A 15,939-nucleotide genomic window follows, 5' to 3' on the forward strand; every position below is an offset into this window, starting at 1 on the left:
CCAGACCTCGAGCGCGTGCGACTGCACAGGCAGCGCTTGCGCAGTGAACTTCGTAGATTTCATTCATGAAATCCGTGAGGGTAAGTCCTCAGAAGTTACACTTAAAAAAAGCAAGTGTAAAGTGGTTCATTGGCTGCGGTGGAAGAAACATTTTATCGTGGAGCTTCTGAAATGCAATATTTTTGTTTGGGAAAGGGAGGGAAGTTATTTTAAGAAATTTTAAGTAAGTTTTAAAGTTAAAATTTTTTTTTTTTAACAAGGGTTTTCAGAACGGTAGGTAAAAGGAGCAATTGTGGCTGTGTGAATGGAATGTGAGAATGAGTTATGTATGTATGTCCACATATATTCCTTTACGTATATGTATGTATGTTTTATATTCCTTTACTAATCTGTATGAATGTATGTTTTTAATTATGATTTTCAAATAAGTTACTTTCTCTGAAAGTCATAATTAAATAATACATTCATACACATAAGTAAAGGAATATATACATAACACGCAAAGGAATATATACAGACATACATACTTTCAGAAGCTCCACGATAAGAAATATCTTCCTCCGCAGCCTCTGGAGCAACTGTACCCATGCTTTTTTCATGTGTAAGTTGTAAGGACTTGACCTCACTGAAAGCAGTAATGAAAGCGGCGAATTATACTGCGCACGCGCTGCCTGTGCAGTCGCACGCGTTCTGCCTCTGAACCCCTTCGTTCAGAGGACAGGAAATGCCGGTTTTCCCCAAAAGCACTGTGCATGCTGAAAACCGGCATTTCATCCGGCCAGATGCGTAAGTACCCCGACCGTACTCGCGCAGTTGGAAGGGAATTACTGGGCCAACATTTTACATGTCAATAAAATGAAAAATTTAACAATTGCATGACTTGCCCCCTCGCATCTGCGACTGAGGGTCCAAGGAGGTGCATTGCGCAAGAGGTCATCATCGTACGTATCCTCACACTGTTCCCTTTGGGGAACTGTATGAAGTGGTGGAAGGATTTATGGCCATGATTAACGCTCATTCCGTGACCGTAACCATCTTTGAACCAGCCATTAGGGTGGTTAGTCCTATGGCGGGAGGGTTTTACGGGCTCCCACAACCCATCTGAGGGGGGGGGGCCACCAACACCCACGGACGCAAGTATCCCGCTGGATGTCCACCCAGAATTTAAAGTTGGAGCTCCGACTCCACTTGCTGGGACTGTCTGGAGTGGGGTTCAAAACCCTACTCCTTCTGGCCCAGCGGCGGGGATGCTTACTGCTACGCAAAAGGCCCACTCCGCACAAAAGGTGACACCCATACGTTTCCTGCGCCTTTTCCCTCCCCGTGACTGGAGCCCTATGCTGCCATTTCACGTTGCTAATCGGATCGGGCCTTTGTCATAGCGGTAGGATCCCCGCCGCTGGGCTAGATCAGGGTAGGGTTTCGAACCCCGCTCCAGACAGTCCCGGCAAGTGGAGTCGGAGCTCCGGCTCTAAATTCTGGGTTGACATCCAGTGGGATATTTGCGTCCGTGGGTGTGGGTGGCCCCCCCTCCTTGTATAGCTTGTGGCAGCCCGTAAAACCCTCCCGCCATAGGACTAACCGCCCTAATGGCTGGTTCAAAGATGGTTACGGTCACGGAATGAGCGTTAATCACGGCCATAAATCCTTCCACCACTTCATACAGTTCCCCAAAGGGAACAGTGTGAAGACACGTATGACGACGACATTGCTAAATAAATAAATGGAATTAAAAAAATTCTTTTAGGGCTTTTAAAAGTCTTTAAATTGCTTTAATTCTCTTTAAAACTACTTCAGATTACTCAAAATAATGTAAACATTTTAAAAAGTTTATAAAAGTTACCAAAATCTTCAAAAAACTTCCAAAAACCTATTTAAACTGCTGCTTTGCATGTAAAAATGCCTAGCAGCTTGACAGAAACATTGGGGGCGTGTCCAGTGAAACTGAGACCTCAAGGGGCGTGTCTCACTTACACTGCACGCTCCTGGCTTCGCGCTGGCTGCACTCCTGGGCGGCGTGACGTCATACGCTGCCCGGGATTCTTCTTTTTCATTCAGCAAGTCCAGGCGTCCCTGGAGCTGATCGTCAGTAGCGCGGGGTAAGTGTAAATACGGGGCTTGCACGCGCTGCAAGCCCCGTTCTGGAATTTCTGGGCCAATGTCTTGAAGACGTACACGGGGCAAAAAGTCTACCCCAAAGGAAAAATAAGGGTGAACGTGATATACAACGGCAAGGAAACACCAAAAATGGACCTACATGTATTGTCAGATGGAGGACCACCACTACTAGGACGTGAATGGATCCGGAAGATACAGTTAGATTGGCATGCCATACAAGCACTGACGATAGATGCCAAAAAGGATGATGACATCACACCTGGACGACTGTCAAAAATGCTAACTGACGCACAAGAAGTGTTCCAGGAGGGACTCGGAACACTGAAAGGCATAACAGCGATGGTCAAAATAGAGGAAAATGCAAGCCCAAAGTTTTTTAAGGCCAGGCCTTATGCGATCTGCCCAGCCGTCGAAGCAGAGCTGGAAGGGTTGGAACGTTCTGGAGTACTGTCCAAAGTGGACTGGAGCGAGTGGGCTACACCCATCGTTCCTGTAATGAAGAGGTCGTTGAGCAATACGCCTGGGGAACCAAAGAAGGTTCGCATCTGTGGGGACTTTAAGGTGACAGTGAACCCAGTCCTTCACACGGTACAATATCCGCTTCCGCAGATTGAAGATATTTTCGCCTCGCTATCTGGAGGAAAACGCTTCACTAAGATTGATCTGGCCCAGGCGTACCTGCAAATGGAGGGAGAAGAAGCCTCGAAACAGTACCTCACGATCAACACTCATAAAGGTCTCTGCCAATACAACCGACTGGTGTTCGGAGTAGCATCAGCTCCGGCTATTTGGCAAAGGGCAATGGATCAAGTCCTGCAAGGGATTCCAGGGACCCAGTGTTATTTGGACGACATCCTGGTCACGGGCGAAAATGACAGCGATCACCTCGCCAACCTGGAGCAGGTGCTCACTAGATTGAAGGAACATGGGCTCCGAGCTAATCGCCACAAATGCGAGTTTTTCCAGAAGCAGATCTCGTATTGTGGCCACGTTATTGATGAAGAGGGGTTACATAAGTCCCCTGAAAATATTGAGGCAGTAGTCAAGGCTCCAGCACCGGAAAATGTGTCACAACTGAGGTCGTTCCTCGGGCTGGTGAAATACTACCATAAGTTCTTGCCGAATTTGTCTACAGTACTACACCCACTGAACACCCTACTGCAAACGGGGGTACCATGGAAGTGGAATGACGAATGTAAACAAGCTTTCCAGAAGTGCAAAGAATTGATCACATCAAAAGAGGTGTTGGCTCATTTCAACCCAGCACTACCAATTCGGTTGGCGTGTGATGCATCACCCTATGGTATTGGAGCGGTGCTGTCGCACTAATTCCCGGACGGCTCGGAGAGGCCAGTAGCCTTTGCCTCTCGGTCACTAACCTCAGCCGAGCGTAACTATGCCCAGATTGACAGGGAGGCCCTCAGCCTAGTGTGGGGAGTGAAAAAGTTCAACCACTATCTGCATGGGCAGAAGTTCACCTTGCTGACGGACCACCAACCACTTGTCTCCATCTTTAATCCAAAGAAGGGCGTTCCAGTGATGACTGCGCAATGGCTACAAAGATGGTCCCTTTTTCTAGGGGCAAACCATTATGAAATAGAGTATAAGGGCACGAAACAGAATGGAAACGCTGATGGGCTATCATGCCTGCCACTGCCTACTGCGGAGGAAGCAACAGCAGTGGTCCCTGTTGAAATATTTTATTCGACTATAATTGAACGCTTGCCAGTAACTAACGCGGATATAGAGAAGGAGACCCGAAATGACCCGACACTGTCTCGGGTATATGACTTGATGGTGAAGGGATGGCCAACACATGGTGACTCACTGTTGCCAGCATTCTCATCCAGAAGAGAACAGCTGTCAGTATGCCAGGGGACCTTGATGTGTGGATCCCGAGTGGTAATGCCACCCAAGTTAAGGGAGAGACTGCACAATGAGCTTCACGAAGGCCATCTGGGAGGGGTGATAATGAAAAGCCTTGCTAGGGCTTATGTGTGGTGGCCGGGGATCGATCAGCAAATTGAGGACCTGACAAAGAGCTGCTCAGGATGCCAGAAGGTCCAAAATGCACCACCACATGCCCCTCTACACCCATGGGAGTGGCCCTCCTCTCCATGGCAATGGGTGCATATTGATTTTGCTGGTCCATTCATGGACTCAATAGCCTAGAAATTCAGTTGGGCGCGGCAGCCGTTAGCACCTTAGGAGGAGTAGATTTCGAGCGCTAGGCGCTTAGCGGCCGGGCGCAGCGCGATCTGCGCCTCGCCCCAACTTCAGTACACATTTAGCACCGGCGCAAAGTCTTAGCGCGCGCCCTGCTGCGCGCGCACATCATGACGTCATTTGCTAGTGCAACGCCTTTTGTGCGCCCCGAACCGGAACTTCACTCACGCCGGCCCATTGTGCGCCGGGCGGCCCGAGCGACTGTGAAGTGGAACGGTACACAGCCCAGCCGGGCCGCGGGGAGCGCAAATTAAAGGGCACTTACCCAGCAGTATAAAGGCCAGCCATTTTGCAGCATTCACTCTTGTGCAACGGTTTTTTGGACAGAGACCAAGGAGGAGAGTTTACTGGTTTGGACCAACACTTGGACAGGTATTTTTGGCTCAGGCCAGAGCTCACCAATTATCTTTGCCTTCATTCAGAGCTCAGTGTTTGCCAGCATATAATGGGGGCTGCATTGGGTGGCAAAGCTGAATTTCAGCCTTATGCCAGAAGGGCTTACAGACGCCGTGAGAGAGTGGCAGCCCTGGCTAGACGCAGAGGGGGCAACAGGCGTCGCCAACTGAGGCCTTACCCATGCAGGGTATACCGCCAGCAGACCTCCTATCTGACCATGTCTGCCGCGATGTGTGTTAGGAGGCTGCGATTCCAAAGGGAGGTGGTTGCAGACATCTGCCGGCTGCTTCAGAGAGATCTGCAGCCACAGCTGATGCGCAGGACGTTTCTGTCGGTGGCAGTGAAGGTGACGGTGGCTCTCAACTTCTATGCCACCGGCTCCTTCCAATCCTCTACTGGGGACATCGCTAACATCTCCCAGTTCGCCGTGCATTGCTGCATCCGCCAGGTGACCGAAGCCCTTTTCAGAAGGAGACATCAATTCATCTCCTTCCCCATGACCCTGGACAAGCAGCAGCAGCGTGCAGTGGGATTTGCAAGAATAGCGGGCTTCCCCATGGTGCAGGGCGCCATTGACTGCACGCATGTGGCTTTGCGGGCACCTCTTGAGCATGCCGAGGATTACCGCAACCGGAAGGGCTACCATTCCCTCAATGTACAGCTGGTGTGTGACCACAGGCAGCGCATCCTAGCTGTCAATGCCCGCTTTCCAGGCAGCAGCCACGATGCCTTTATCCTGCGACAGACAACTGTGGCTGACATGTTCCAGGCACAGCCTCCCCCAAGAGGATGGCTTATCGGGGACAAAGGCTATCCTTTGTGTACCTGGCTCATGACCCCACTCCGCGCCCACGACCCCTGCTGAAGAGGCATACAACGAGAGCCATCAAGCGACGAGGAACCTCATAGAACAAACAATCGGCGTGCTCAAGCAACGGTTCCGCTGTCTCGATCGCTCCGGGGGAGCCCTCCAGTATTCGCAGGATCGAGTCTCCCAATTCGTCGTCGTTTGCTGCATGCTGCACAACCTGGCTATCCGCAGGACTCAGGCACTGCCACCTCACGTTGGACCACCACCTCAGGAGGAGGAGCAGGAGGAGCATGAGGACGACAAGGACGAGGAGTACCAGCCCAGGAGGGAGGCACAAGGTCCAAGGGCCGCCCGTCGGCGGCTTATTGAACGTCACTTCTAGGCCCCCTGTCAGGGAATGGCTTGTGCCAATGAAAGAACATGATTGCAGCCGCTCCGCAAGCCCTCAGCCGGTTAAGGCAACAAACACTTCAAAGATCAAACATGGACAATGTGAATAAATAAAATGGTTTATTGTACAAACTCTGGGCCCTTCCCACATGAAAACCAAAAACAGACGAAACCCCCAAAAAACACTCAAACATATTACTCGCTCCCACAACCTGGAGAGGATTAACAAAATAGGGCAACTAAAATGGCCGTCATTCTCGGCCTTCGTCAAAAACAAACATCACATCATCGGCCTTCAAAAAACAAACATCCAATTCTCGGCCTCAAGAAACAAACACAAATGGCCACACATTTGACTATTTTGCCCGCTAGGGCGATGCCTTGGCCATCTTTGGGTGGCCCCTGCCCGCCCTGCTGCTCCGCCTCAAAGTAAGGCCATTGGCTGCTGCAAGGCTGGGGGCAGGCTCCTGAGGGGCACATGTCGTGACGGCAGATGCCCTTGGGGGTCGGCCTAGTCGAGGTCTGGCCGTCGAGCGGGCGGCTGTTGATTGCTGCAGCTGTGGCTGGCCAGCATCAGTCGCTGCAGCAGCTCCTGGCAGCTCCACTGGGGGACTGGCAGTGGCGGCTGGAGGAATGGCGGCAAGCTGGCGGATGGCAGGCGCTCGCTGGTCGCCTGAGACACTGGCACTCGCCCGGGCCAGCACTGCAGCATGCGCACCAATCTGCCGAGGGACAGACCGCTGTGCTGCTGCAGCGCGCCGGGTGCCCTGGCGATGCCTGGCTGACACAGCGAGTGTGGCAGCAGTGAGTGCCCGTGTTGACCTGTTCACTGACCGCATCAGAGCAGCCAGTGACTGGACGGCACCACTGATCACCTCGCCAGTCGCTGACAGAGCTGCCCCGAATTCCGCCCGACTCGCTGCCTGATCTGCCCGGTATTCCGCCCTACTGGTGGCCTCTGAGGGCCCGAACTCGGCCACACTCCGAGAGAGGGAATCGATGGACTCAGGCAACCGTGCCACTGCCGCCATGAGCTCCGTGTGCCGGCGCTCCGAGTCCGCGGACAAGTCTTCGAGGCGTTCCATCTCCTCGGCGAAGAGCATCTCCTGACTGGAGGCTGGACTCTCCCTCTGGGGAGAAGGCCGCCGAGCTGGCCGACCCTTCCTGCGTTGCTGGAGGCCGCTGGGCCCAGCAATTGGACTCCCCTCCGATGCTTCCCTCCTCTGGGGAGAAGGCCGCCGAGCTTCCACCCCCCTCCCGCCTTTCTGCAGCCCGCAGGTCCCAGGAGCTCCCCTCCCCTTCGACACTTCCGCCACGCTGCCCTCTAGGGAAGACGTGTCCCCCACATTGGCCTGGGTGACCGCGGCTGAGGGTTCCCCTGATGGGCCGCCTTCCTCTTGCTCCTCCTCCTGCTCCTCTTCGGAGGGTCTGTCACTGGCAAGTTCAGGGACCTCCTCTTCACCATCTGAAAGCAGGAAGGCACAAGAGTAGCTTTAGAGTGAGGAGAGGGCGTCAGTGCGGGATGCATGAGTGGTGGCATTCAGCGCATTGGTCGGACAGTGGCAAAGGATGTAGATCTGATGCGCAAGTGGGACGAGAGAGGTGCAAAAGGTGATGTCCTTACCATTGCTGCCCAGAACAGGGTCGGCATCTCCACATGCAACGGGCCCAATCACCCGGCCACCCATGAGGCGCTCCACGCGATGTTGCAGGTCGGTGAGTGGCTGGATATGGGGTCGGCCTCCCCCGGTCGCAGTCCGGCTATTGCAATTATTCACCAGCTTGTCCTGCAAGAGAAAGGACAGCCTCTAAGTACAGTGTGTCGCTGTGATCTTGTGTGCACTGCCTCCCATGGTGGAATAGCCTGGCCAGTGTGTCGCCATGATCTGGTGTGCACTGCCTCCCATGGTGGAATAGCCTGGCCAGTGTGTCGCCATGATCTGGTGTGCAATGCCGCCCATGGTGGAATAGCTTGGCCAGTGTGTTAAGTGCAGGATGTGCAATTGATGTTCATGCCTGTCCCATAGCTGCTGGATGAAGGCTGGCCATTAGAGCTTTCAGGTCCCTTTGCCCATAATGTGAGGTGCACATGCCAGGATGAGGAGGTCACTGGAAAGGGTACTCACCCTGACAATGCGTGTGAGGTCTTTTAACTTTTTGCGGCATTGGGCACCGCTCCTGGGGACGTCGCTGTTGGCTGACAGCTTGGTGGCGACATGCCTCCAGGCTCTCCTGTAGACGCGGACCGTCGCCTTCTTGCCATTGTCCGGGTACAAAACATGGCGCCTCTTCTCCACAGCAGCAATCAGCACACTCAGATCACGCTCTGAGAAGCGCTGCGCACGTTCACGGGCCTTCTCCGTGTCTTCAGGCGCTATTTGGGTCCAGCAGCAGTGTTCAGGCCTAGCTGGAGGGCTCCACTATCCAGGGCGTGGCAGCAGACACAGTCGACCCTTCCCCCTTAAGAGCTGGTCGGCGCCAGGGTGTCTGCTGTCAATCACGAGATGGCCGCAACTGCGCTGCGCCCGGCCTCGGCGCTATCGATCACCACCTCCGGCTTAGCGCCCAAAGAGAGGCGTCCAGCACCAGTTTTAGCGCTCGCCCGAACTCCTAGGGCGAAGCTAATGAATATCGGAGAAGTGGCATCGATTTGGCGGCGGCTGCAAACTTTAGCGGATGCCCCACTTTCGCGCCCCAAAAGTGGCGTCAATGAATTTCTAGGCCAATGTTTTTAATAGCCGTGGATGCGCACTCGAATTGGCCTGAGGTGATCAAAATGTCCTCCACCACCACGGAGAGAATGATTGCAGTCCTACGGACCATATTTGCCAGGAACGGCTTGCCAGAGCAGATTTGCTCTGATAACGGACCACAGTTTGTGTCCGAAGAGTTTCGGAAATTTATGAAAAGGAATGGGGTAAGGCATTACACATCCGCCCCGTATCATCCAGCCACAAATGGATTGGCTGAGAGGTTTGTACAAACCTTTAAAAAGGCAGTAAGGGCCATGTGCGATGACGACATTCCACTGCAGCATAAGGTGGACAATTTCCTGTTAGCCTACAGAAATGCGACACATGCAGTCACCAACCAGACCCCGGCCATGATGTTCTTTAACCGAAGGTTGAGATCTCGTCTGGATTTGCTCAGACCAAATGTACGAAGAGATGTTGAGAATAAGCAATTCCAGCACATCAATGAGAAGCCGACAAGGAGCTTCAATGTAGGGCAACCAGTCTTGGCCCGCGACTACCGAACAGAGAAATGGCAACCAGGAACAATATGCACACGGCAGGGGCCACTAATGTACACAGTGGATGTTGGGGAGAACATTGTGAGATGCCATGTCGACCAGATCCTAGCATCACAGGAACGAGTCAACCCCATGTCTCGTGTACCTGGTAATGAACCCGACATACAGGTAGCATCTACCCCAGAAACAGTAGCATCGGAAGCTGATGAACCAACCGACGACAGGGGGCCAGAATCACCTCCGCACCAAGAGCAAGACACTCAGGAAAGGCGCTATCCAGAAAGGATCAGGAAGCCGCCCCAAAGACTGAATTTATAAATGGACTATTTTCAATTAATGTTGCATGTTAAAGGTGTTAATTGTTAAATGAATGTTATGGTACTGTTAATCTAAAAGGGGAGGAATTGTAGTGTATGTACCTTTAAGGGGAGAACTACTTTTTACAGCTCCTGTATACTGTCTTACCGGCAGTGACCACACCTGTATATAACCCTGAGTAGGGATCTGTACTGTTTAGTTTTAGAGCAACCCTCATCCAGTAAACACCTGTTGATTGTTCCTCTGCAGTCTCTGTCGATTATTTGAAGGACACACTACCTAAAGATTCACGGATTTAACAATACCCAATGCCCAGGAATCTTCACAGAGAGTCGTTTTTGACCTCACAGAGCCGATCCAAATTGGAACGGCGTTTGCTAAGATACGGAGCCCTGGAACATGCTAAGCATTGTCTCGGGATTCTCTCAGTACTTTTTCTGTGGGGACGTGTAGTTCCCGGGGACTGAGCGGCGACCACACTTGGGAACAATACAAGCTGTTGCGAGAGGCATTCTTTGTGGTGGCAACACAAACCCTACAGAATCCTCTCCATAGGAAACTACTGACTCGGAGGGGTGGGGTGGTTGGTGGTTACGTGTCTGTTGTATTGCTGGCTGAGGAGATTCATTAGATGGTACAGACGGTGCGACTGCCCCATCCTGATGCCTGCAAGCATGTCGCTCCACAAGTACCCACCTAGGATCTGGGAGGCTCTATTGCTGAAGCAGGGGATCCATGGATGCTTACCAGCCCATTATCTCCGCTCCCTCAACAAGACCCAGGAGCCCATGCCGTTCATTTTAAACCACACGGAGTTAAATACAAACGGAACCCGCAGACCGGGCAATCAGAATGTGTACCGATTCCCATCTACTTCACCCCAGACTCGCAGCATGGGTTGTGGGGAGGAGAGGGCTAGGTACAAGGGTTCAGATGTGCCAACAGTGTCAAGACTCCAAAGGTTGACTTGAATTTGAAGCTGGGGATGGATCTGAAACATGCAATGCTGCTGAGACTCGCTCGCAAGGACACTGAGCTTTACCCTGATGATGGAGAGAAATGGGAGCTCATCTATAACAAATATAAGGCGTTCATGATTCCTGAAGAGGAGGCAGAGTGATCAAGCTGAGCCTTGAGGAAGCTGTGGAGAAACAGAAGCTGTTTGAGAAGAAGAATCCCGTGCCGCTGTTTAAAGTTTACTCTGAGGAGCTAGCCCAGCAACTGAGCACGCAGAGACTGTCGGAGCCAGTAATTGTAGAAAATAAATCGTAATCAAGTATGTGCACTTTAAGATCTGCAGATCGGAGTTGGCAGCAGGTATTGCGGGTGGGGCTAGCATTTATTGTGCCTGCCGAGAGTCAATGAGCTTTATGGTCTTTCCAGGCAGTGCGATGTGGGGATTTACTTTTTCTGTATGAGAAACGACTGCCCTCTGAGAGCCTTTCACCCAAACTTAAGAGGAAGGCGAAGTTTAAAGGGGGTACTTGGGAATGGAAGTTACTAGCAAGGGGAGGAAAACGTTAGTGGGTGTGATATATAGGCCTCCAAATAGTAATATGGAGGTGAGGGAAGGCATAAAAAGGGAAATTAGAGAAGCGTGCGATAAGAGCACAGCTGTCATCATGGGTGACTTTAATTTACATATTGATTGGACTACCCAAATTAGTAAAAATTCTGAGGAGGAGGAATTCCTGGAATGTTTTCGGGACGGTTATCTGGACCAATATGTTGAGGAGCCGACTCGAGATCAGGCCATTTTAGACTGGGTATTGTGCAATGAGAAGGGACTTATCAGCAATCTTCTTGTACGAGGCCCCTTGGGTCAGAGCGATCATAATATGATCGAGCTCTCAGTCGAGATGGAGAGTGAGGAAATTGAATCAGAGACTAAGGTCCAGAACTTAAATAAAGGGAATTACGAGGGTATGAGACGGGAATTGGGTAAGATTGATTGGGTGGTGTTTCTGGGGGGATTGACAGTGGAGAGACAATGGCAAGCATTCAAAGATAGAATGGAAGAATTCCAGAACATGTTTATACCGGTTTGGCATAAAAATAAACCTAAAAAGGTGACTCAACCGTGGATAACGAGGGAAATTAGGGACAGCATAAAATAAAAAAAAAGGGCATATCAACTGGCAAAAAAAAGCACCAGACCGGAAGATTGGGGGCAGTACAGGATACAGCAAAAGAGGACAAAGGGATTAATCAGGAAGGGGAAAATAGAATACGAAAGTAAACTTGCAGCAAACATAAAGACAGACTGCAAAAGCTTTTATCGGTATATCAGGAGGAAAAGACTGGTAAAATCCCAAGTCGGTCCCTTGCAGTCCGATTCGGGAGAATATATAATGGAGAATAAGGAAATGGCAGACCAATTAAACTCATACTTTGGTTCTGTATTCACAAAGGAGGACACAAATAACCTCCCAGGAATATCGGCAAACATAGGGACTAATGAGAGGGAGGAGCTGACAGAAATTAGTATCTCCAGGGATATGGTGTTGGGTAAGTTGAGAGGACTGAAGGCCGACAAATCCCCGGGGCCTGATAAACTACATCCTAGGGTACTTAAGGAGGTGGCCCTGGAGATAGCAGATGCTCTAAGGATCATCTTCCGGAACTCCATTGACTCGGGAACAGTACCCGTGGATTGGAGGGTAGCTAATGTTACCCCAATATTTAAAAAGGGGGGTAGAGAGAAAGCAGGGAATTATAGACCAGTAAGCCTTACATCGGTTGTGGGCAAAATGCTAGAGTCCATTATTAAGGATAAAATAGCGGAGCACTTGACAAATGGGGAAAGGATCGGACAGAGTCAACATGGATTTACAAAGGGTAAATCGTGTTTGACTAATCTGCTGGAATTTTTTGAGGAAGTAACTGGTAAAATAGATGGGGGAGAGCCAGTGGATGTGGTGTACCTTGACTTCCAGAAAGCCTTCGATAAGGTTCCACACAAAAGATTATCATGCAAAATTAAGGCTCATGGGATTGGGGGCAAAGTATTAACGTGGATAGAGAACTGGCTGGCGGATAGAAAACAGAGAGTTGGAATAAACGGCTCGTTTTCGGAGTGGCAGGCAGTGACCAGCGGGGTGCCGCAAGGATCTGTCCTGGGACCCCAGCTGTTCACAATATATATAAATGATCTGGATCAGGGAATTGGATGCAATATTTCCAAATTCGCTGACGACACTAAACTAGGAGGAGGGGTGGGCTCTGATGAGGATGTCAGGAGGCTACAGTGCGATTTGGACAGGTTGGGGGAATGGGCAGATACGTGGCAGATGCACTATAATGTGGATAAATGCGAGGTTATCCACTTTGGGGGTAAAAACAGGAGGGTAGATTATTATCTAAATGGCAATAGATTGGGAGATGGGGAAGTGCAGAGGGACCTGGGTGTTCTTGTGCACCAGTCACTGAAGGAGAGCATGCAGGTGCAACAGGTGATCAAGAAGGCAAATGGTATGTTGGCCTTCATATCAAGGGGGTTCGAGTATAGGAATAGGGATACCTTACTACAGCTGTACAAGGTGCTGGTGAGACCGCATCTGGAGTATTGTGTACAGTTTTGGTCGCCCCATCTGCGGAAGGAAGTTCTTGCCATGGAGGGAGTGCAACGGCGATTCACCAGGCTGATACCTGGAATGGCGGGAATGACCTACGAAGAGAGATTAAATAGTTTGGGCTTGTACTCACTGGAGTTTAGAAGATTGAGAGGGGATCTCATCGAAACATATAAAATTATGGCAGGCCTGGACAGGCTGAATTCAGAGAGAATGTTTCCAATGGCCGGGGAGCACAGAACCAGGGGCCACAGTCTAAAAATAGCGGGCAAATCATTTAAAACAGAGATGAGGAAGAATTTCTTCACTCAAAGAGTGGTGAGCCTGTGGAATTCCCTGCCACAGAGGGCTGTGAAGGCTAATTCAATAAATATTTTCAAGAGAGAATTGGATATATTTCTGAAGGCTAAGGGGATTAAGGGTTACGGAGAAAAGGCGGGGACGGGGTACTGAACTGGTAAGATCAGCTATGATCTCAGACGAAGATCAGCCATGATCTCATTGAATGGCGGAGCAGGCTCGAAGGGCCGAATGGCCTACTCCTGTTCCTATCTCTATGTTACCTATGTTACCTCTCTCAGACGCTCCTCTGCCCAGTCCTTTCTTCCTCTCCAATGGACCTTATAAAAGTGGCAATATGTTCACAAGAGCTCAAGAGGGTGAGGAGTGAACTGTGTGTATGTGTGTATGTGTGTGTGTGTGTGTGTGTGTGTTTATGTGTCTGTGAGCGAGTGTGTGTCTGTGAGTGAGTGTGTATCTGTGTGTGTATGTGTCTGTGTGGTGCAATTGTCTGGTGAGTATCCCTCCTCATCCTTCTCGACCTGTCTGCAGCCTTTGACACGGTTGACTACTCCATCCTCCTCCAACGCCGCTCCACCGTTGTCCAGCTGGGTGGGACTGCACTCGCCTGGTTCCATTCTTATCTATCTAATCGTAGCCAGAGAATCACCTGCAATGGCTTTTCTTCCCGCTCCCACATCATTAACTCTGGTGTCCCCCAAGGATCTATCCTTGGCCCCCTCTTATTTCTCATCTACATGCTGCCCCTCAGAAACATCATCCGAAAACACAGCGTCACTTTCCACAAGTACACTGACAATACCCAGCTCTACCTCACTACCATTTCTCTCGACCCCTCCATTGTCTCTAAATTGTCAGACTGCTTGTCTGACATCCAGTACTGGATGAGCAGAAATCTTCTCCAATTAAATATTGGGAAGACCAAAGCCATTGTTTTTGGTCCCCGCCACAAACTCTGTTCCCTAGCCAATGACTCCATCCCTCTCCTTAGCATCTGTCTGAGGTTGAACCCGACCGTTCGCAACCTTGGTGTCATATTTGACCCTGATGAGCTTCCGACCACATATCCGTGCCATAACTGAGACTGCCTATTTCCACATCCATAACATTGCCCGGCTCTGCCCCTGCGTCAGCTCATCTGCTGCTGAAACTCTCATCCATGCCTTTGTTACCTCTAGACTTGATTTTTCCAATGTACTCCTGGTTGGCTTCCCACATTCTACCCTACGTAAACTGGCGGTCATCCAAAACTCGTATCCTTACTCGCACCAAGTCCTGTTCAGCCATCACCTCTTTGCTCGCTGACCTACATTGGCTCCCGGTTAAGCAATGCCTCGATTTTAAAACTCTCATCCTTGTTTTCAAATCCCTCCATGGCCTCGCCACTCCCAAGCTCTGTAATCTCCTCCAGCCCCTCAACCCTCCGAGATATCTCTGCTCCTCTAATTCTGGCCTCTTGTGCATCCTTGATTTTAATCGTTCAACCATTGGTGGCTGTGCCTTCAGCAGCCTAGGTCCTAAGCTCTGAAATTCCCTCCCTAAACCTCTTTGCTTTGCTACCTCTTTCCTTCTTTAAGACGTTCCTTAAAACCTACTTCTTTGGCCAAGCTTTTGGTCATCTGCCCTAATTTCTCCTTATGTGGCTCAGCATCACATTTTATTTTTAACGCTCCTGTGAAGCGCCTTGGGACGTTTTACTACGTTAAAGGCACTATATAAATACAAGTTGTTGTTGTGAGTATCTGTGTTTGTGTGTGTGAGGGAGTGACTGTGTATCTGTGTGTGTGTGTCTGTGTGTGTGTGAGAGTGAGGGGTGGGGTTTGCAGATATAGGACCAAGAGATTGATTAAGAGGGAAAAATAGACTATGAGAGTAAACTTGCAAGGAACATAAAAGTGGACTGTAAAAGCTTCTACAAGTATGTAAAAAGAAAAAGATTAGTGAAGACAAATGTATGTCCCTTACAGTCAGAAATGGGAGAATTTATAATGGGGAACAAGGAAATGACAGACCAATTAAACAAATACTTTGGTTCTGTCTTCACGGAAGAGGACACAAATAACTTCCCAGAAATGCTAAGGAAGCAAGGGTCTAGTGAGAAGGAGGGATTAAAGGAAATTAGTATTAGTAAAAAAATAGTGCTGGAGAAATTAATGGGACTGAAAGCTGATAAATCCCCAGGGCCTGATAATCTACATCCCAGAGTACTAAAAGAGGTAGCCATGGAAATAATGGATGCATTGGTTGTCATCTTCCAAAATTCTATAGATTATAGAACAGTTCCAGCAGATTGGAGGGTGGCAAATGTATCCACACTATTTAAAAAAGGAGGGAGAGAGAAAACCGGAAACTCCAGACTGGTTAGCCTAGCATCAGTAGTAGGGAAAATGCTAGAGTCTATTTTAAAGGATGTGATAACAGGACACTTAGAAAATATCAGCAGGATTAGACAAAGTCAACATGGATTTATGAAAGGGAAATCATGTTTGACAAACCTACTGGAGTTTTTTGAGGATGTAACTGGTAGAATAGATAAGGGAGAACCAGTGGATGTG

At 50.0% G+C, this 15,939-nt stretch overlaps 1 protein-coding gene and 1 pseudogene across 1 annotated transcript in view; both read left to right on the forward strand.

Moving 5' to 3' along the window:
• Positions 1–15,939, forward strand: part of LOC147109109 (cation channel sperm-associated auxiliary subunit beta-like) — a 556,551-nt gene that overhangs the window by 333,424 nt on the left and 207,188 nt on the right. The gene's annotated exons all lie outside the window — the stretch shown is intronic.
• On the forward strand, positions 10,187–10,784 carry LOC147109110 (large ribosomal subunit protein bL28m pseudogene; annotated as a pseudogene).

The sequence above is a fragment of the Somniosus microcephalus genome, chromosome 12 (genome assembly GCF_052327205.1).
Source record: "Somniosus microcephalus isolate GS21.2 chromosome 12, FLI_Smic_1.0, whole genome shotgun sequence".
NCBI classification, from domain to species: Eukaryota; Metazoa; Chordata; class Chondrichthyes; order Squaliformes; family Somniosidae; genus Somniosus; species Somniosus microcephalus.